We start from the raw sequence: 22,424 nt of genomic DNA, 5'->3' as shown, positions 1-22,424 counted from the left end.
TTATTTTAAATAACCCTCACCTTGGACTGGTACTGAAAATTTGGAATGTGTGCCAAGATAGATATAATAACTAACCTCTGTTATTATGCAGTTTGGCAGAGTCACTTTACACACGGTACATTTCTAAGAATAGTGAAGTTCCTTCAAGTACACCGCATCTTGGATTATCTAGGCAATATATGGACTGGCTGGCCTAATATAACTGCTGCTAAACGATTCTTGCTTACGTTCGGTCTATTTATAGCTGTTGTGAATGATGTATTTCAATTAGTATTACCAAACAAACAGGTAAACCATAATAAAAAATAAACAAAGGAAAAACAAAACAGTTTTTAGATACTTACAGAATTTACTGCATGAAACAAACATTCTCACTAAAATTTTCACACCTACTTGAGATATATTCCTGGTGCAAAGATATATGCATCTACGTGTATATGCATCTGCCAACACACGTACCAATAAAAGGAAGAATATTTCAGTATCTTAGTATATACAGATAAAGCAGACCTTATTAGCGCATTTGATGCCTCAGAAATGTAAACTGTGGGAAAACAATTTTGGCTGCCCTTACCGGCTTCCTGCTTCAAACACTTATGGTATGGTAAGGAGTAAATATGTGGGTTTTTTTTACAGAAATCCCACAAACCTACATAGACTTTGTACGAACAGGGAACGCCTTTTCATTAAATTATGAACTCCTTCAAAGCTAACCATTTATGTGGTCAAAAACCACCCAATTCATTGTTTTACTTAAAAACACGGGATAGTCCCAGGATCATGTTTGCATGTTTGTGTTAGGGGTTGAGAGAGTAAAATTGTTTGTTGGCCCTTCCAGACCAAGGTAAGCCCCATTCACCATGAGCTCTACAGCTTAAACTACACTTCTAGACATAAGCACCACGCTTCCATCAAGCGAGTCAAGATTTTCTATACTGCACATGCACAAGCCTAGTAAGTGAAGGGAACTTTTAAAGTAAACCCTGAGATAACAGGGTAAGATGGTAAAGCAGCACTTAGACAGAAATAACTTAATTAAATTCTGATTCTTTTGAAAATATATGTAACATACTGCAGTTCTTTCAAGCTAAGCACCATACTTCAGCTGCCAATTCTGGGCATTCAGACCAATTTGCCAGCTTATCTGCCTGTGTATGGGCACCCCGATGGGCGTACCAGACCGACATCTGGCCCAAAACTGACCAGATCTTGATCAGGCATTTTCCCATTTGATCGGGGACTGCATCAGCACGTTTTAATTCGGTGGTTTGGTTGAGCAATCGATTTAGCCCGATATCACCCACCTTAGATGGGCATATCGGGAGAAGATCCGCTCGTTTGGAGACCTCGCCATGTATGGCCGCCTTAAGGGCTAGTTAGGGTAAAATTATAAAGTGAAAATGTACTATCATATATATTATACATACACACAAGTATATATTACATTACATTAACACTTATTTATAAAGTGCCAACATATTCCGCAGCGCTGTACAATAAGTGGGTTACATACATGGACATACAGAGTAACATATAAAGCAATCAGTAACTGATACAAGAGGTGAAGAGGGCTCTGCCCAAAAGAGCTTACAATCTACAAGAGAGCTTACAATCTACAAGAGAGCTAGCTTTTTTTACGTATTAATATTTTACTTGCAAATTAATCATTTACTTACATATGGAATACAGCAAATCAAAAATTCCATTTCAATTAGGCATGTTCATTAACTTACCCTTTTTAAACAAAGACCATTATCAAAATAATGACCTGATGTACAGAGAGTTACGCAGTATCTAAAGCAAAACAACTAAACAGGTTAAACTGCTTCTCCAGACTATCACTATAAAAAGAAAATGCATTAAACCTTAGGGGAATAAAATGTCATTCTAAGCAACATTACCATTTACATGAACATATTTTATTGGTTTTATAATTATTTGTAAAGGTGTAGTGCTCTGTCTCTTTCTGCTCTTCTGGTTCTTTCTCTTAACTCATTGTAAGAGAAGCCTGCTTTACATGCTTTTTTACATTTTGTTTTAAAAGTCAGAACCACCAGAGTATACAGAATAGAAAGGGGCAGACACTTCTGTTAAAAGCAGCATATAATAATTACAAATTACTTTAAAACAATTTAATAGCCCATTAAAGGAGAAAGAAAGGTAAAAACTAAGTAAGCTTTATCAGAAAGGTCTATGTAAATACAGCCATAAGCATTCGCAGAAATGCTGCAGGTGAAATATGGGGAGACTTAAGGGCACTATTGAGACAACTGAAGGTATGCCTGCAGCTTGAGATTAACTCTTTATTAGCCTTTCCTTCTCCTTTAATAATTCACAAATAAGTTATTTTTTCTTATAGTTTTTAAAATAAATGGTTTATTATTATGCTTCCTCAGCCTAACTTTTTTAACACTGCAAACAATATATTTATTGCTGACATGTATCAGTCAATTAGATCAGGTGAAATCTGTCAGTGAGTCACATAATGACGGGTTGCTGATAATTTCACAAACACTTTATTAGGGCTCATACTCACAAGTGTTTTCTAATGCATTTGACGTGCGTTTGAGACACAGGTTTGAACACACCTAAATGCATTCTCTAATTGATTCCATGATATTCTCCCTGGTTGTACTCATGACCCTTTTCACTGCATTCACTTTTCATTGCATTTTTTTAGATGCAACATGCTGCATTTTCTTGCGCTTGAGGTGAGCAAGTAGAATAGTGGGTTGCATCCGGAACTGACAAAAAAGCACTTAAAAAAACGCATATAAATGCATATGATGTGATTTTTGTGCTCAGCATGTATTTATAAACGCATTTAAAAACCACCTGTGAGTACTAGCCCTTAATGCAAGGGCACATGGTGCATTTATCCACTTCTCTCAGGCCTGCGTTTTTGGCCAGGCTGAGAAAAGCAGATCCACTTGCCTACGCTCCTCTGTGTGCCTGCATTAAAAACTAAGGCACTCAGTCAAGTGTGGGCACACAGAGCAGAGCGGATTGGAGGTCGGCCTGAAAAGCGCAAAAGCGGAGTGTGCCCCACTTGGGCAGTTGCCATAGTTTTTAATGCAGGCACACTGAGGAGCGTAGGCAAGCGGATCTGCTTCTCTTTATTTGAATTAGGAAAAAGAAAAAAACATGTCCTACATAATATATAATTTTATGTAGTGCTAATAAACTGCAACCTACTGTTATAGTATGTAAAAGGTTAAAAATTCAAGGAATTTATATTAAAAACACCCAAGTTAAATCAACAGTATTACACTAAAGGAATGTTTCTTTTGTAACATAATTTAACATCACAAAGGAAATCTGGGGCCTGCATCATGCAGAAGTGATATGAATGCATTCATTTCACAGTGAAAAGATGCCCACTGAGAGAAACAAGGGAATGGATGTACAGATAATTCTGTCAGGAAACCAACAGTTTGACTGTATCAAAACAATCTTCACTAACCCCAGGGGACAGAACTGAAATGAAATCTATAACTGGTTAACAAAATAACAGGATTAACATTTACAGTAACAAGAAATAGTTATGCATTATATGGGGTAAGCACATTCCCAAAGATTAATGTTAAGTGGTTAACTATACAAGAACTAGGCAGCCTTACAGTTTGTTCCAGAAAAATGTTGCCAGTTCATTGGAATGCTGTGACAGTATGTAAAGTCAAACTTAACCCCTTTGCTGCTGTGAAAGGTGCAGCAGATATATTGGCTACACAGGTGAAACATGCACCGAGTCCAAGATTTGTGAGACCTAAATATATTATTAGTTATGTGGTGATTAGTGTCAGTGCATAGCAATGCAGTGACTAGCAGCATTTAGCCGCAGCAGTGAAGGGATTAAACGGAAGCAATATCTAAACTGCAAGATGATCCTTTGTGGAAAAATATTTTGTCAAAACTGATACATGTATCCAAAAGTGCTTGGCAGAATGTAGTTGGAATTTCCCCCGGGATTTTATTTTAATCTGCAACACCTTATGCCCTGCCTAATTAGCATAGTTGCCTTCCTGAACTGGGGTCCTAGGTACAATTCCAACCAGTTCATTTTATGTGGGAAGCTTATCTGTCTGTATCGATTTCCTCACACTGTCCAAATTACACAATCAAGCAAACTAGCTTTTACCCTGCTCTGTGTGTGTGTGTGTGTGTGTGTGTGAAACTGTGACAGAGAAATTAGATTGTTCGACTGGACCCAGTTAGATAAAAATAAATATTATCTGTAAAGCACTTAGATTATGCGGTCTGAGCTTGCAACCAACTAAATGGGGGTTAAAGGTGGCCATACACGCACCGATAATATCGTACGAAACCTTGTTTCATACGATATTCGGTGCGTGTATGGTATGTTGGCGAGTCGACCGATATCGCAGGAAGCTGCTGATATAGGCCGACTCGCTGATCGGACCAGTTTGAAAATTTTGATCGGCCGCCATAGAAGGCGCCTGACCAAAATCTCCCTTCAGCGCTGAATCGGCAGAAGGAGGTAGAAATCCTATTGTTTATACCTCCTCTGCCGATTCAGCCCTGAATGGTGTGTGGCGGATCGATGGTCGCACGAAACATCGTCAGATCGCCACGTGTATGGCCAGCTTAAGTTTAATGCACTGATCCAACTCAAATCTGTTTAAAGGACAAGAAAGGCCCAATTCACTGGGACTGCCAATATGTTAGGGAGAGGGCACACAGGGCGTACAGGCCACTTCTCTTCCCCTGCATTTTCTAGGCAGGCAGAGAAAAGCGGATCTGCTTCTATATGTAGCTGTACTAAAATTGCAAAGTGTCAGCGCTGCGTGGCTATACAAAGCCATGCTTTCTTTTTTTTCTAGGCAATCTCCCCTCCAATGCAGGCAGAAAGAAGTGGATTGTACATCTTTTGTGCCCTCACCCTTAGACACCCCACCGTACATCTAATCATTACGTTTCTTCCCCAGATCGGTGTTCCTTATAGGGAAAAAAACTGCACCGAGGCACAGCCATGTCTTTCACCTTTCCCATTTAACCCTCAGCCAACTGAGAATTGTGTGTGCGCAGCAGAATAAATAATCTGGATTTTATATTCTAATGCATGCCAGTCTTAGTCAAAATTTGTGATTTTTTTTTCCTTGGTTATAGGAAATCATACAAAAAATGTGTTCACAATTTTATTCATACTGCAGTGTTCTGAACTGGAATGTTTAGAATTGAAGAAATCTTGGCAGCTAAAAGTTGTCTAGCTTTTATATAAAACAATGGGAAGTAACATTCAAGGTAACTTATTTTTTTAGTTTCTTTAAACAGTAGAACCATTAAATTTGTAAAAATTAATTGATTGGTGATTTTTCTTGTGATCGAGTTGCAAATTAACATGACTGAGTATTAGCAATCAAGGCTAAGTAGCAATTGAGGGGACAAAACATTGTCAGGACCAGTGATTTTTTTTTTTTTAAATAAAAGAAAAAGTACCGGCCTGAGACAGGAACTTTATTTTTTGATTCACTGAAGGGTGCATAACAACATTAAGTAGTTTGAAAAAATAAGTTGTTTTTTTTTTTTTTTTTTTTTACCAATTATTGGATTAAAGAGCAGTCCACCTCAACAAAACGTGCATTCACGAAGAATTAACATGGGGTTGTGATAAGGTAATGTAAAAATGATCTTTAAGCTTGCTACTTGTCTAGTAACCCATAGCAACCAATCCGCAAGTATAATCAAATGGTCAGCTGTCTGAAAACATATCTTTATATATAGTTACATAAGTTACTCTGTGAGGGTGCTGCTATATTTCTGCTGCAGCAGTCAGCAGGAACGTCAAGTAACAATTACTTATGAAAGCAGCTCGATCACCGAAAAATGATGAACATGACCTATAGGTAAAATGTACGTAGTTTGCAGATTAGTTTTCAGACTAGGATTACTTTTAGACTTATTAAATCACTCTTTGACTCGTTAATTGTCATATTAGTGTTGCTCATTGGGCAAATTTTGGGCACTAAGCCTACATTTCAAACAAATTGTCCACTACTGATAAATGACCTGTAAACAGAACCCAACTGGTGATAGTTCCCTATCCAACTCTGCCTTAAGCTGGCCATACACGTGGCGATCTGAACATCGTCAGATCCACCACACACCATTCACCATTCATCCACCACACACCATTCAGGGCTGAACGAGGTTTCGTACGATATTATTGGTGCGTGTATGGCCACCTTTATTCAGACATCAGTAAGGCTAAGTGTAAAGTCTGGTCTGTTGCAGACAGCACTGGTTCAATTATGTGGCCAACTGCTGACTTCACAATACCGTCATGAGATCCTATAACTAGACAAGTTGCCAAATGCTGTGATTAACCCAATTCACCCCCTAAACAAGGGCAGCTCAATTCAAAGCACTGCTTTAAAAATTAAATCAATTTACAGGTAACTCTAAAGGTTTCTTGAAATAACATTTCTCTTTAATTATGAAAAAATATTGTATGAAGTTCCCCTTAAATAGTCACAACAGTTTGTGTTCAGTGAACATTTTGTCTTAAATAATTGAGTCATCTATGCATGGGGCCAACGTTAATTTACAGGCTTGATAAAGAACCTTAGCTTTAAACCAGGAGTCCCCAACCTTTCTTACTCATGAGCCACAGTCAAATGCAAAAAGACTTAAGGTGGCCATACACGCACCGATAATATCGTACGAAACCGCAGGAAGCTGCTGATATCGTCGACTCGCCGATCGGACCAGTTTGAAAATTTTGATCGGGCGCCATAGAAGGCGCCTGACCAAAATTCTCCCTTCAGCGCTGAATCGGCAGAAGGAGGTAGAAATCCTATTGTTTCTACCTCCTTACCTGCCGATTCAGCCCTGAATGGTGTGTGGCGGATCTGACGATGTTTCGTGCGACCGTTGGTCGCACGAAACATCGTCAGATCGCCACGTGTATGGCCAGCTTTAGACAGCAACACAAGCATCAGTTCATGGAGGGCCAGATAAGGGCTAAGACAGGCTATTAGGTAGCCTCTAGCACACACTCAGCTTACAGGAGGATTTATTTGGTAGTAAATCTTGTTTTTATTCAACCAAAACTTGCCACCAAGTCAGGAATTCAAAAATAACTACCTGGTTTAGGGGCACTGAGAGCAACATGCTGCTCTTGAGTCACTGGTTGGGGATCACTGCTTTAAACAGTGCTTCTGTGTGATGCCTTAAATCTTCAATAAACATAAAATGACATAAAAGCCTGATGGTACTTTGTGTACAGTGTGTTCATATATAGGAAATGTCCACTTTGTAATTCAGTTTTTGGTATTTGCATTAATAGTTTAGTACAAAATGTAACTGCACTGTAGAACTGATTTATTGTGTTCTGTGTTTGCGCCTGCATTCATGATTTGGATACTGGACTTCTGAAAATAGAGCTTTCAGCCCACACTCATGTAATGATCAACTACTGTTCTTCCTCACCACCCAAAGTGAAACTAAAAGAAAGCACTATCTATAGAGTATTTACTTTACCATGCTAATGCTGCCATAAGGCCTATTCATGTCACCCTGTGACAGCTCAGACCGTCTGCAAGAATGTCTTCAAACAACACAACAGAACCCTTATTTTTAAAAGTGCCTAGTTACATTTCATATGTCTACATAGAATATCATGCAATAATAATCCTCAAAACCATGTATACGAGACACAATTGCATAATTACTGCTGGTGAGCAGGTAACTGCAAGGACAACTAAATGGCCTAAGATAGTAAGGTTATAGATTATGGTGAACCCAAACAAATTTGCCATTTGGACATCCAGTGCTAGGCCAAACAATATTTGTTAAGTGTAAAACAGTGAAGATGCATACACAGCACATTCAAAAAGCAAGAAAAGGGCCACAAAGGCCTGCAACTTCCCTTGCTGCTACATTTAGGAACACCCTATACACTCAACACAAACAAATATTTACTGTTTAATTCCATTAACTGTATTTACTTGAAACCAATAAACCACCAGAAACATAAAAAATGGGAACCTGCAACACAAAGAATGGACAACATGAGCCCAAGCTTTTACACATCTCACAAAATGTTACATTATAAAACCTAACAGCAATCCTGTTAGCCGTTAGCCTGCATGAAACATCTGCAAACAAGAGAACAGCAGTGAATCAAGGAATCAGTAGTCCCCAACCTTTCCAGGACATCAAACTTAATCTTACTTGTTAGCTACTGTCAGAATGCTCAATGCAATGACAGCAATTTGAGCTGTAGCTTCTGCCAGACAGGGGCAAGCTCCAACTTGTAGGGTTAAACTGGAACATGGAGTTCATTCTAAGAATTAACAATACAAAGCCATCATGTCAATAGCAATAACATGCAGAGAATTAGCAGATGTGTTTTAAATGAAGTGATCCCAATAAATAACACATAATGAAGTCTATAAACACTAGCTGCATGATCATTTGTATCTATCTCTCTGCAAATAAACAGCTGTTCTATCACATTTTAGTCTGCTGTTCCTTCCATACAATCCCAGCTTCTACAAGCCACTGATGTTTCTCTACTGTACAAACAATAGCAGCCATGCAATATCCAGTATGAACAAGCCTGAACTAAAATGATCCTAAGCTGAAGAGCAAACAACTGTACATTGACTTTGCTATTATTTGAAACAAAGCAGAAGTGTCAGCACATTCCTGAAATAGATTTTATGAATCAGGTAACTCCCAAGGCAGGTGGTGTGGTGCGTGGATGTAACCGTGGGAAAGGAGCTCCCAGTCTGTGGCACCCCATGCTACTCCCGCTCCCACAGAACCCTGCGGGTGGGACAGCGCCTCTTACCTCCTTCCCAAGTTCACAGGTTTCCATTAAAGCTGGAAGGGGTCACTTTGATAAGACTGATCGCTAATCCCCAGTCCAAAGGAGCCCGGCCACTCCCCCCGCCCAGACACCCAGCGCTAAAACTTAGCACAGATGAGCTGGAAGGAAGGTGACTGAGTGGAGAATGTCCAGCACAGCGCTGCCCCACTCTCCGGCCAACAGGTGCTATGACAAGATAGCCTAAAAATAAGAGCGGAATTTGGGAGGAACTCACCCAACAAGTCTCCTGCTAGGCTCCGCTTCCCGCGGCTTTCCCGGACTTAATGGAGACGCTGAGAGAAATGTAGTGCGGCTCCGCGCCCCGACCCCCCGGCCCTCACTGTGTCCATATCAGCCTCGCACAGTCCTTCCCAGCCGACTCCCTAGCACTGAGCGCCGAGAGGAGACACACCTGTGGGCGCTGCGCACATCCGCTCCCCAGCACAATACCAGAAACAGGAAGCAGGAAAAAAAAGGCAGAATAACAGGGAGAGAGTCCTCCCCTCTGAGCCGGCTGCGGAGGATCGGATTTCAGACTGCCTGGGAGCTCTCAAGGAATGGGAGGGGGTGCCAGAGGCACTGGATTGGGAGGAGTGCGAAGGAATTTCACTGGCCACTAGGCAATAGCCATGGGCTATGACTGGCTTTGATGGAATTCCAACAGGCATTCTTTTTCAATAGCTACAATAGCCTGTTCTAAATATATCCAACCTATGGCCCTGAACTGGCATTGCGCTCCGACTTATTCGCCTCATTTTCACTGCTTTTGCCAATGGCAAATAGTCTATCATTAATGAGTTTGTGTTAGAAAATACTCCCTTTCAAAGGAACCCCATCATACATTTATATAAGGATAAAGCTGCACGTCAAAATAATTGTAAATGTCTTTTTAGGGGCTGTGACACACCGAGAGATTAGTCACCATCCCACCAGCTAGAATGTAAATTGCTGGTGGGATGGCATACGCGGCGCCTCAATTTGCCGAAGTTGCCTTGAGAGGAAACTTCAGCGACCCGGCAAATCGCGGCGCCGGGTATGCCATCCCACCAGCGATTTACATTCTAGCCGATGGGATGGCATTTCGGGGAGATCTCTCTGCCCCCATTCATCTCCAAACTGCTTGAGTGCCTAGTTTACAACCGACTGATGCTATTCCTCTATAACAAAACCTCCTGGATCCCCTACAATCTGGTTTTAGACAACAACACTCCACCGAAACTGCGCTAACCCGACTAACAAATGACCTCCTATCGGCTAAAGCCAAAAAACACTACTCGTTACTAATACTTCTCGATCTCTCTGCTGCTTTTGACACTGTAGATCACCCTCTTCTCCTCCAGACTCTCTGCTCTCTTGGCCTTCGTGACACTGCCTTATCCTGGTTTTCATCTTATCTCTCAGATCGATCCTTCAGTGTCTCTTACAATGGGGAATCATCTTCTCCCCTGCCTCTTTCTGTCGGAGTTTCCCAAGGCTCTGTCCTGGGCCCCTTACTATTTTCTCTCTATACCTCCTCACTTGGCAAACTAATCAATTCTTTTGGCTTTCACTACCACCTCTATGCTGATGATACTCAGATATATCTTTCCTCTCCTGATCTCAACCCAGAGCTTCTAACTCGCGTCTCTTCCTGCCTGGCCGCTATATCCACTTGGATGTCCCAACGTTACCTTAAACTAAACCTCTCTAAGACTGAACTGGTTCTCTTTCCCCCATCCAATGCCCACATTGTTCCCGAGGTATCTATAAAGGTTAACAATTCTACCATCACCCCATCTTCCCAGGCCCGGTGCCTTGGGGTTATCCTTGATTCTGCCCTGTCCTTCACTCCTCATATCCAATCACTTATCAAATCATGTCACTTTCACCTAAGAAATATCTCCAAAATACGATCATTTATCACCCAAGATGCTGCCAAAATTCTTATTCACACTCTTATAATATCTCGCCTGGACTACTGTAACTCCCTATTAATTGGCCTTCCCCTCCAAAGACTGTCCCCTCTCCAGTCCATAATGAATACTGCTGCCAGGCTCATACACCTCTCCAACCGCTCCTCCTCTGCCGTGCCACTCTGCCAATCCCTGCACTGGCTTCCCCTACCATCCAGGATAAAATTCAAACTCCTGACTCTTACATTCAAAGCAGTCCATAACTCTGCCCCACCTTACATCTCTGAACTTATCTCTAGGTACCATCCAACCCGCTTGTTACGCTCCTCTGCTGACCTGCTCCTCAACTCCTCTCTCATTCCCTCCTCGCACGCTCGTATTCAAGACTTTGCAAGGGCTGCCCCCCTTCTCTGGAATTCGCTCCCACAAACTATCAGACTTTCTCCCAATCTGTCTGTCTTCAAGAGATCTCTAAAACCACACATTTATTTAGAGAAGCTTACCCTAATCTAGTTTAGCAATACCCTGTGCCACACCTCTCACAACTCTGGTCATGCCCATTCCCACACCTTGTGTCTCAACCCTTTCTCCTTGTAGATTGTAAGCTCTTTTGGGCAGGGCCCTCTTCACCTCTTGTATCGGTTATTGATTGCTTTATATGTTACTCTGTATGTCCAATGTATGAAACCCACTTATTGTACAGCGCTGCGGAATATGTTGGCGCTTTATTAATAAATGTTAATAATAATAATAATAATTTGTCGCGCGGTGACTAATCTCCCCGTGTGTCACAGCCCTAAAATGCTATAATGTAAAGTTTCGTAAAAAAACAGTAGATGTACATACACATACCGTGGGTAGTGTAAATCCATAATAATGTACCTACCCCTCTCATGTGAAATCTTTTTTCTTTTCAAATTGTCTTTGTTGACATTTTTAAATAATCCAGCAAAGTATTTGACAGTGGATTTAAACAACAAGGTTCAGAAAAAGTAGTTCAAACATTTTAGAATAACATAATAAGAAATTGAGTGAAACCAACAGGCCATACTCATTCAGATTTTAGTCTTCTTCCGACAAACGCTTGGATATTGATAGTACGTTTAAATGCAATGATCTAAAACTAACATTTTGACTGCAATTGTAGGATAATGCCCTAAAGATAACAAATTGGAGGATAAAATAGTTGGCAGACACCAATCGTATGAAAGTGACTGCCATTGTAGGACCCCCAATGATATTATCAGATTCACTATACATGGGCAGATTTGATCGTTATGGGACCAAAATTTTCTAACCTGGCCGCTTAACTAAACAACCAATCGCCATGGTATAAAAAATTATTGGGATGATAATTCTGAGCCCACAAACAGCCCAGTTTTACTTCATCTTTGTCCTCAACTATAATATGAGTGGCACAGTATCAGTAAAAGTGGTGATTGGATTTAGTTAAGTTGAAGTTAAGGTCCCCATACACATTGAGATTCGCTCGCTTGGCAAGATCGCCAAGCGAGCAGATCTGCACCCGATATCCCCACCTATGGGTGGGGGATGTCGGGGAGCGTGTAGGTAAAAAAACAAATAATTCGATTGTTTGGCCCTGGGGCCGAATTATATTGGCGGCAATGCGGTCCCCGATGCGACTGAATTTTCTAACCTGGCCGATCGATATCTGGCCAATTTCTGGCCAAATCTGTCCAAGGGACCGATCTCGGCAGCTACAATTGGCCCGTGTATGGGGACCTTTAGAGCTCTGGCACACGGGGAGATTAGTCACGCGCGACAATTCTCCCTTGTCACAGGCGACTAATTTCCCCAAACTACCATCCCACTGGCGAAAATGTAAGTCGCCGGTGGGATGGCATCCGAAGTTGCCTCGCGAGGCAATTTCGTCGATTTGCCGAAATCGCCTGCACAGCGTGTGCCATCCCACTGGCGACTTACATTTTCGCCGGTGGGATGGTAGTTCGGGGAGATTAGTCGCCCCGTGACAAGGGAGATTTGTCACGGGCGACTAATCTCCCTGTGTGCCAGAGCCCTTTGGTGTAGTGGTTTGCTTATCTGCCTTCAAGCCAAGGGGTCATAGGATCAATTCCAGCCAGGGCACTATCTGTGAGATGTTTATATGTATTTGTGGTGTCTGTGTGGGTTTCCTCTGGGTCCTCTGATTTCCTCCCACACTCCAAAAACATATGGGCCGGCTAACTGGCTCCTGATAACATTTAGCACAGTATGTGATCGGGACCAGTGATTGGTAAACTCCATGGGGCAGGGACTGGTTTAAGGGCTATATAATCTCTGTAAAGCACTGTATGTCAGTCACTTTATAAAAATAGGATAACAATAATACAAATTGTAAAGATTTACAAAATTTTAATTTTGCCAGGGTATGAAAATATAATATTAACATGTGAGGGGAAAAATGATTATTGCAGAAATGATAGCAAAGCTGATTTCTTTGTTGAACTTTGAATAACTTTGTTAAAAGGGGTATTTATGATGATGGACAGCTGACCTCCCACAGTGGTGTAATATATTAAGCTGCTTTAGCCTGAGGGTGAGTGCCACAGGTCACACTGCTGTGTTTTATTTTCTTTGTAAGTCTGGATACTGCAGTAAGTGAATGGCTAAGAGTAAATAACCACTTCTATTAATGAAACACAAATGTGTTTCCTAGCAAAACATTTCAAATAGGATCGAAGATTAATTATGCCCTATTCATAATTAGGTCTTGTGTTATATTTATTTTTAGCAACATTTCTGAGGTCCTATACAACATTCCATCTGTGCATAGTTGTGTGTTATCTGTTAGACTAATAGTACACAGGTCATTTAAATGCCTGCAAAGAAATGCCAATCCACTGCCTTTTGCCTCTCTATGCATGTGGGCTGACATCATCCTGTAAGCAGAACAGAAATGCTAAAGTATATATTTTTGCACCAAAATCTGTTCACTGTGTATAGTAACGGCCTCGACCACAGAAGCAATGGAAGGCAGCAGATTAGCTTTTCTCCACTGGCATTTATATGATCTGTGTGCCATTAGTCCAAAGTTGGCAACACATCTAAAGATCCACTTGTTTGGCAGGTCAATCTTTCCCCAATATGGCCACCTTGAGGCTGCTTTTATCGTCCTGTGTATGGCCACCTTTAGACTGGAATCTGTCGTGGTACTGGACTTGGCTACAATATTCACTTTTGCAAAAGCAGCAAGATACCTGTATTGATGTCACATGACTCACTGAAACTAGTGTTTTATATCAAATAATGTATTGCCTACTTTAAAATAGTAGGGATACTATAATGATACTACACGTTGGTCACACCCCTCTCCCGCTCTGTCGCCAGCCCCTTGATTGTGCTCCCTGCTAGGCTTTTTAATGGAGTGGTTAAGTAAGGAATCTTGAGCAAATTACTGACAGTAAGTGGCAATTATATACGTACAAAATTGCAAAATGTAGCCTTTCCATGCCAAAAACTGTCCCATGTGTGTTGACAGACTGATCTTGTGCCTGACAGTATACACACAAGAGGTGGCAGAGCAGATTGGCCTTTTCTTCACTTCACTTCACTATATGCTACTGCTCTTAGAAGCTTAGAATCATATATATATATATATATATATATATAAAGTGGAGGAAATAATTATTTGACCCCTCACTGATTTTGTAAGTTTGTCCAATGACAAAGAAATTAAAAGTCTCAGAACAGTATCATTTCAATGGTAGGTTTATTTTAACAGTGGCAGATAGCACATCAAAAGGAAAATCGAAAAAATAACTTTAAATAAAAGATAGCAACTGATTTGCATTTCATTGAGTGAAATAAGTTTTTGAACCCTCTAACAAAAAAAGACTTAATACTTAGTGAAAAAACCCTTGTTTGCAAGCACAGAGGTCAAACGTTTCTTGTAATTGATGACCAAGTTTGCGCACATTTTAGGAGGAATGTTGGTCCACTCCTCTTTGCAGATCATCTCTAAATCCCTAAGGTTCGAGGCTGTCTCTGTGCAACTCTGAGCTTGAGCTCCCTCCATAGGTTTTCTATTGGATTACGGTCCGGAGACTGACTAGGCCACTCCATGACCTTAATGTGCTTCTTCTTGATCCACTCCTTTGTTGCCTTTGCTGTATGTTTTGGGTCATTGTCGTGCTGGAACACCCATCCACGAGCCATTTTCAGTTTCCTGGCAGAGGGAAGGAGGTTCTCGTTCAGGATTTCACGATACATGTCTCCGTCCATTTTCCTGTTAATGCGAATAAGTTGTCCTGTGCCCTTAGCAGAAAAACACCCCCAAAGCAAAATGTTTCCACCCCCATGCTTGACGGTGGGGACGGTGTTTTGGGGGTCATAGGCAGCATTTTTCTTCCTCCAAACACAGCGAGTTGAGTTAATGCCAAAGAGCTCTATTTTGGTCTCATCAGACCACAGCACCTTCTCCCAGTCACTCACAGAATCATTCAGGTGTTCATTGGCAAACTTCAGACGGGCCTGCACATGTGCCTTCTTGAGCAGGGGGACCTTGCGAGCCCTGCAGGATTTTAATCCATTGCGGTGTAATGTGTTTCCAATGGTTTTCTTGGTGACTGTGGTCCCTGCTAATTTGAGGTCATTAACTAACTCCTCCCGTGTAGTTCTAGGATGCTTTTTCACCTTTCTCAGAATCATTGACACCCCACGAGGTGAGATCTTGCGTGGAGCCCCAGAGCGAGGTCGATTGATGGTCATTTTGTGCTCCTTCCATTTTCGAACAATCGCACCAACAGTTGTCACCTTCTCTCCCAGCTTCTTGCTAATGGTTTTGTAGCCCATTACAGCCTTGTGCAGGTCTACAATTTTGTCTCTGACATCCTTGGACAGCTCTTTGGTCTTTCCCATGTTGGAGAGTTTGGAGTCTGCTTGATTGATTGATTCTGTGGACAGGTGTCTTTTATACAGGTGACTAGTTAAGACAGGTGTCCTTAATGAGGTTGACTAATTGAGTAGAAGTGTCTAACCACTCTGTGGGAGCCAGAACTCTTAATGGTTGGTAGGGGTTCAAAAACTTATTTCACTCAATGAAATGCAAATCAGTTGTTATCTTTTATTTAGAGTTATTTTTTGATTTTCCTTTTGATGTGCTATCTGCCACTGTTAAAATAAACCTACCATTGAAATGATACTGTTCTGAGACTTTTCATTTCTTTGTCATTGGACAAACTTACAAAATCAGTGAGGGGTCAAATAATTATTTCCTCCACTGTATATATAAAACTAAGATGGTTGGATGGGGGTCTCGAGAGCATTAACCAAGCCTATCTATATTATTGTATTGAACTCTATTCTCTTTTTGTATTATTCTCCTGTACAGCAGCTTGCACAAGTAGCATTTTTTTTTAATAAGAATACATATACATAAAATAATTGAACCAGTAGTAGCCACCCTTTGCAATCCCCAACACTGTACCATAATCATTGGAATTGCACCCTCCCCTAAGCATATGTCTCTGCTGGCTACTGTTAGTTCTGGTCCCATAATTTAACCTGTATTCCCTTGTGGGTTTTTTTTCTGCACCACGTCGACAGGCGTGTAAAATTTGGACACATAAAATTATGCGTGTTCAGTTTGTTCTGTTTTCAACATTTACCCAGGACCTGGGTCAGTTAATGGAGCAGTATTTTGTGTTTACCTTTTATTTTATTATTGTATTGAACTCTGTTCTATTAATCTACTATTCTACTGTATGGCTTCTTGCATACATATACATACAATAATTGAACCAGTAGTATTTGGCTGGAGTGTCACTGCTTACACTTAGGGGCTGATTTACTAAGACACGAATTCCGACCGAATTGGAAAAATTCCGATTGGAAAACTAACATTTTGCGACTTTTTCGTATTTTTTGCGATTTTTTCGGCGCCTTTACGACTTTTCGGGAATTATCGCGACTTTTTCGTTACCAATACGATTTGCGCGAAAAAACGAGAGTTTTTCGAAGCGTTAAAACTTGCGCGAAAAGTTTCGCTTTTTTCGTAGCGTTAAAACTTAAAAGGCGCGACGTTTTGCGCAAGTTTTAACACTACTAAAAAATCGCAACTTTTTGCGCAACTAACGATCATTACGAAAAAAACGCAATTGGACGCATTCGGCCCGTTCGTGAGTAAGTAAATGGGCCCCTTAGTCAAGCAGCTATCTGGTTGATGTAGTCCAATTTACTATATCAACCCGCTTTGAATGAGAGACTGGAAGATTAATAGAAGTCTGAATCAAAGTATTACTAAATAACTTATTACATGTCAAAATTGATACAAAGTAACAGTAACCGTGTTTCACAGGCCAATAGATTTTTGTCAGCTAGATTCAGTGGGTTCAGTGAAAGCTGGAAGAGGAAGGCAAATAAATAAAAGACCACAATAAATAAAGAATAAAAGATCTCAAGTCTAATCCTCTAGAAGCCACTATGGCAAGGGATTAGCAGCCCCTGGGCCCTGCAGAAGCAACTCCTTGAGGAAACTGTAAAAATATAGTTATCAGCAGGGGGTCTGGGAGGGTACCCTTCTCACCTTGGTAACACTTTAGCAGACATTCCTAAACAACTTTTAGTTGTTCTTCAATTGGACTTATTTTTTTAAGTTATTTAAAATTATCATGTTTTGGATCTTCCCAGCCTGCTCCTATAACCACTGTCTTTGAGTTGGGGGTCACTGATCCCAGTAGCCAAAGGACAGATGACTGTGGGGCTCCAATTTATTGTTATTCTTATTTTATTGCACATTTTCCTTTTTAGGGTCTCTACTATTCATCTTTATGACAGGGTCAGTGTTATTACCATTGCGAGCTATTTAGAGGTATTTTTGAGCACTAAGCTGGTGACACAATACTGAATGTATGTATGTATATTTTTATTTATATAGGGCTATTTATTCACTTAAATTGTAAGCTAACAGGGCATGGATCTCCATCCTTTTGTCTCTTAAACACTTAGAACTTCATCTTTAATGTAACTGCACCTTGTATTTTTTTTATTGTAATGACCCCTGTTTGTTCTATTAATTTATTGTTCTGCAGCCCCCCACCCCCACAAGACCCCTGCCAGGCCCCTTCAACCTGCCCAAACCCCCCCCCAGGTGTATTGAGGGAGTTCTGTAGCACAGGGAGCTCCAGCGAGGCCTACCAGGTTTTCTCCTGGTGCCCTGCCAGCCCAGTCCAACCCTGGTTCTGCTGTACAGTGCTGAGTGTAAAGTTCATGTAAATGTTACAGTCCTGTTGTATAGACCACATATAGGGGCTGATTTACTAAGACACGATTTCGAATCGGAAAAATTCCGATTGGAAACGAACATTTTGCGACTTTTTCGTATTTTTTGCGACTTTTTCGGCGTCTTTACGATTTTTGCGTAAAAACGCGAGTTTTTCGTAGCCATTACGAAAGTTGCGCAAAGTCGCGATTTTTTCGTAGCGTTAACACTTGCGCGAAACGTCGCGCCTTTTAAGTTTTAACGCTACGAAAAAGGCGCGACTTTGCGCGCAAGTGTTAACGCTACGAAAAAATCGCGACTTTGCGCAACTTTCGTAATGGCTACGAAAAACTCGCGTTTTTACGCAAAAATCGTAAAGACGCCGAAAAAATCGCAAAAAAATACAAAAAAAAAATCGCAAAATTACCGATCATTACGAAAAAAACGCAATCGGACGCATTCGGCCCGTTCGTGGGTTAGTAAATGTGCCCCATAGAGTCACATTTATAATTGAATGAATAAAAAAGCAAATATGGATGGTGTCAGGAAATTAAAAGGCTAATGGGGTTATGTAATAAAATACACAGAGTTTGCCCAGGTTACCCATAGCAGATAATCTGCACGTAGCATTCACAGGGCTTTTTATTGGAGAAAATATAGTGATGGCAAAGAGTTAAAATAAGGCTGTGAAAGTAGGCTGTAAAGCAAGAAATAATAGAAGCAAGACAGGTCATACAGACTGCATGTGTAAATGGGATTATGAAGTCTGCCTGCAGCTGTCCAGCTGTTGTTCATATCCAACTCCCAGCAGCACTGTTAGCGCTCTGAAGTGCACCACTTTATGTAGGGCTCCTGCTACCATGGACAATTGTGTTTTTCTTGGCTAAAATTTATTCTTATACTCTTGGAAAAGATTCACTGAAGTCATTTCACCTGGCAAAAAAATCTGAATTTTTGCCAATGTGAAGCACCAATATTTTTTATTATTATTTATTTCCTGTATTTAAAACTAGTGGTATTTATCTTTAGTATATTGGCAGTGTCATATAAAACTATCATTCTTGGCTAAAATACGCAAAAATGAAACACTGGTCCATCAATATATGTTGCATGGTCCAGACTGGGATTCAAAATAAGCCCTGGCATTTCAAAAACAACAGCCCCTAAGAAATAGTGACTGAATATGGCATCTCTGGCATTTTTCATAATACACAGAGTGCATGTCAGAGGATGAACGTGCTTACTGTATATAGTTAGAGATACACTGGTTATTATTCACAAGCACCATGAATATCCTGTATATTTTATCCTTATAAGTGGTGATTAGTGATGAAATTTGTGTCACATGAGTCAGTGAAACATGTATTATAACAAATAATGTAACTGTTGTAAATATAGGGGATACATCATTCCCCATATCATGAGGTTTTTTTGCATAAGGGTAAACACAGACTCTATGGGGCACATTTACTAACCCACGAACGGGCCTAATGTGTCCGATTGCGTTTTTTTCGTAATGATTGGTATTTTTGCAATTTCTTTGGAAAATTGTCGCGACTTTTTCGTAGCCATTCCGAATGTTTTGCAAAATGTTGCGACTTTTTCATCGCGTTACGACTTGCGCGAAAAGTCGCGACTTTTTCGCAGCTTTCGCGCCGAGTACGAAAGATTCAGATTCATTCAAGCTTCAGTATGGTGACTTTTCTTGGGCCAGGTTGGAGCTGCAGGGTGCCATTGAGTCCTATGGGAGGCTTCCAAAATCATGCTAAGTCTGAAAGTTTCGCCCGCCGCTTACGAGCGCTCAATACGAAAAAGTTGCGACAAGATACGAGCGAATCGTAATGGCTACGAAAAAGTTGCGACTTTTCATGCAAGTCGTAATGGTTACGAAAAAGTCGCGACAATTTCCGAAAAGTCGTAAAGGCGACGAAAAAATCACAAAAAATACGAAAAAGTCGCAAAATGTTCGTTTTCCAAACGGAATTTTTCCAATTCGAATTCGTGTCTTAGTAAATCAGCCCCTATGTGAGTGAAATTTGTTTGGCCTTTTCACCTTTGTATTGTAAGGGCAAAGACAGACGAGACGGTTAATCACCATGATTTTAAAAAAAAATAGTTGTGGCGACTAAATGCTGCAAAGCTATCTCCATTCTCAGACATGCAAGTTGCTGTGTGCAAAGATACCCACACGTGTAAAAGTTATTTAGCGAGTACTTTATGGTGGTACAAGTACTTTAACGCGGTGATTATTTGGCGCAACTAAAATGGCGACTAATCACCCCATCTGTCTTCACCCTTAGAGATACAACTGTTTAATAAACTCTGAATGTGGCTGCTTAAGTTCAGTAAGTTTGTGTATATGCTACACATTGTCCTTCATTTTAGGATTGCTGAATGGATGGAATTTATTAAAGGATATATGGGACAGAAGAAGGATTAAGGTAATGTTCAGTCTGTATAACAAACAAGGCATTTATATAACGTGTAAGTTATTTAAAAAATCTGCTGTACCTTGCAAAAAGCTGCATGTGCTGATGTTTCAGGATATTTCCTGTCCTGAAATGCATTTTGTTATTGTACCCATACTATTATTGATTTAAACGTCTTGGGTTATGTATTCTGTGAACTACATGAATGTTTCCACTGCTGCGATCAGCTGTGATTTATATTCTCTAGGTGGGTCTTGGTGGAATTTTTCACAACAGGTGTCTGAAATGTATTTATTTATTCAAACGTAAACATATTGAGTGTGAAGTGCAGAAAGGGAATCTGATACTAGCTATTATAAAATAAATCACTGACCAGCTATTAGCAATGGAAACATGATATATTGACAATGCACCCCTCCCACTTATCTGCATTCCTTCTAACTTAGTAAACCTAGATTTAGAGCACCACTATGTGCACCCTGAAAGTGGAAAATCAATGCTTAATTCTTTTTTTTAATTAAAAAATAATGGGCCACACAATTTATGTACCATTTTAATATACTATGGGACATAAATAGCTTACAATCACTCATAATACCTAAGATATCCCTTTGGATATCTCATCAGTAGAATACATACCCACAATTTTGACAAATGCATACTATGAAAAGCAAAAATCCTTGTGATCTGATTCTCCTGGGACTAAAGCTCTTGACAACCTGAAGAACTATATCCTAAGCCAGGAATGAACTTGCCTGGGTAGGCCTAACGTCACCATAATACTGCTTCCTGGTGTGTCAGAGCTGCCATATGCCAGTATTTGTTGGGAGCTACTGAAGTGCAAATTCCTTACAAATGGAAATCATTTTGCAGTTGCCAAACTGGATGGTCTTGAAGGCAGTGAAGAAGCACCTCCTCAAAGTAGGGATCATGCCAATCTGCCACACAAGGCATTAATATACCATTATAAAGAGTGCTTCTTTGTAGTTCATTACAAGTCAGTTATTTTGCCTGATTGATACAATGGCAGCCCAAACTTACTTGACTCTCCTCACTGATCTGTTTAACACATGTGCATACATTGAAATGAAATCTTATGGGCCCCTCAGGGTGTATTGTCTTCAGTGTTACATTTCTGAGCACTGATGTTTCTTGGGCTAACTTGCCTTCAAGCCAGCAGCCACCCAAATATTGTACTGAATATGCCAGATGTAGCCTTTCCCTCACCAGAATGATATTTTGGATTCTTTGGAAGGGGTGTAGGGGGGATATGAAGACCTAAATGGAATTCTGCCAGCAGGGACTTGCTAATTGCTACTTTACAAGTAGGCATAAAGATTATATATTGCAAATAAGAGTCAGCAAAAGTGATCCTGTGTGCTAAAAGCTTTTATGTAACTGCTTAAAAGTGAAGGAAAGTCATTTTGGCATTTTACTGCCAATAGACTTGCCACATTAGTGCCACCTAGAACGCTATATTTGTACTGCAGAAAGCTTTACCATACCTGAGTAAAGAGCCCTAGAAGCTCCCTGCATTTGTTTAAGATAGCAGCTGCCATTTTAGCTTGGTCTTCATAGCTTGCAGCTGCAGCTCTAACTGTTGGTAGCTGAGATCACACATTCCTAAGGGGGGGGAGTGAATTCTTATGGGAGGGGAAGAGAGCCAGCCCCAGGAATGAAGATTTTTTTTGAGAGAGGAAGTCTGATACTGAAGAACATCTTTACAAAAAAGGAGACAAGAAATCCTGTGTATGCCAATCCCAATATGCCTTCATTACAACTTTGTAATGGTTTTTGATTTATTTGTATATATGATTACTATTAAAAGTAGTGTTTGTCTGTCCTTTGTAATACATTGATATTGGAGAGATGCTTAGTATTATGCTTTCTTTTATTCCTTTAATTAAACATTTCTGATGTGGAGGGGCAGATATCTGTAATCCACCTGTGCTTACCTGAATTGGGTCATTGGGCAACATGGTTTTTCCCTGATCACGTCACAGTTTTAGCAGCAAGTACCTCTGAAGTGGCAGAACATATACCTTCAGCAG

The 22,424-nt window shown here is 40.5% G+C and overlaps 1 protein-coding gene across 2 annotated transcripts in view; it reads right to left on the bottom strand.

The window, feature by feature from the left end:
* plxnb2 (plexin B2) overlaps positions 1-9,388 on the bottom strand; it is a 110,922-nt gene extending 101,534 nt beyond the window's left edge. The window contains 1 exon segment of one of the 2 annotated variants that reach the window (NM_001017322.3): positions 9,069-9,388. The gene's annotated coding sequence lies outside the window, so the exon portion shown is untranslated. 2 annotated transcript variants of the gene reach the window in all.
* Between the last annotated feature and the right edge of the window lie 13,036 nt (positions 9,389-22,424).

Source organism: Xenopus tropicalis, chromosome 3 (assembly GCF_000004195.4).
Source record: "Xenopus tropicalis strain Nigerian chromosome 3, UCB_Xtro_10.0, whole genome shotgun sequence".
Lineage (NCBI taxonomy): Eukaryota > Metazoa > Chordata > Amphibia > Anura > Pipidae > Xenopus > Xenopus tropicalis.
The sequence above is the reverse complement of the archived record's forward strand: the minus strand, read 5'-3'. Positions and strand labels throughout refer to the sequence as shown.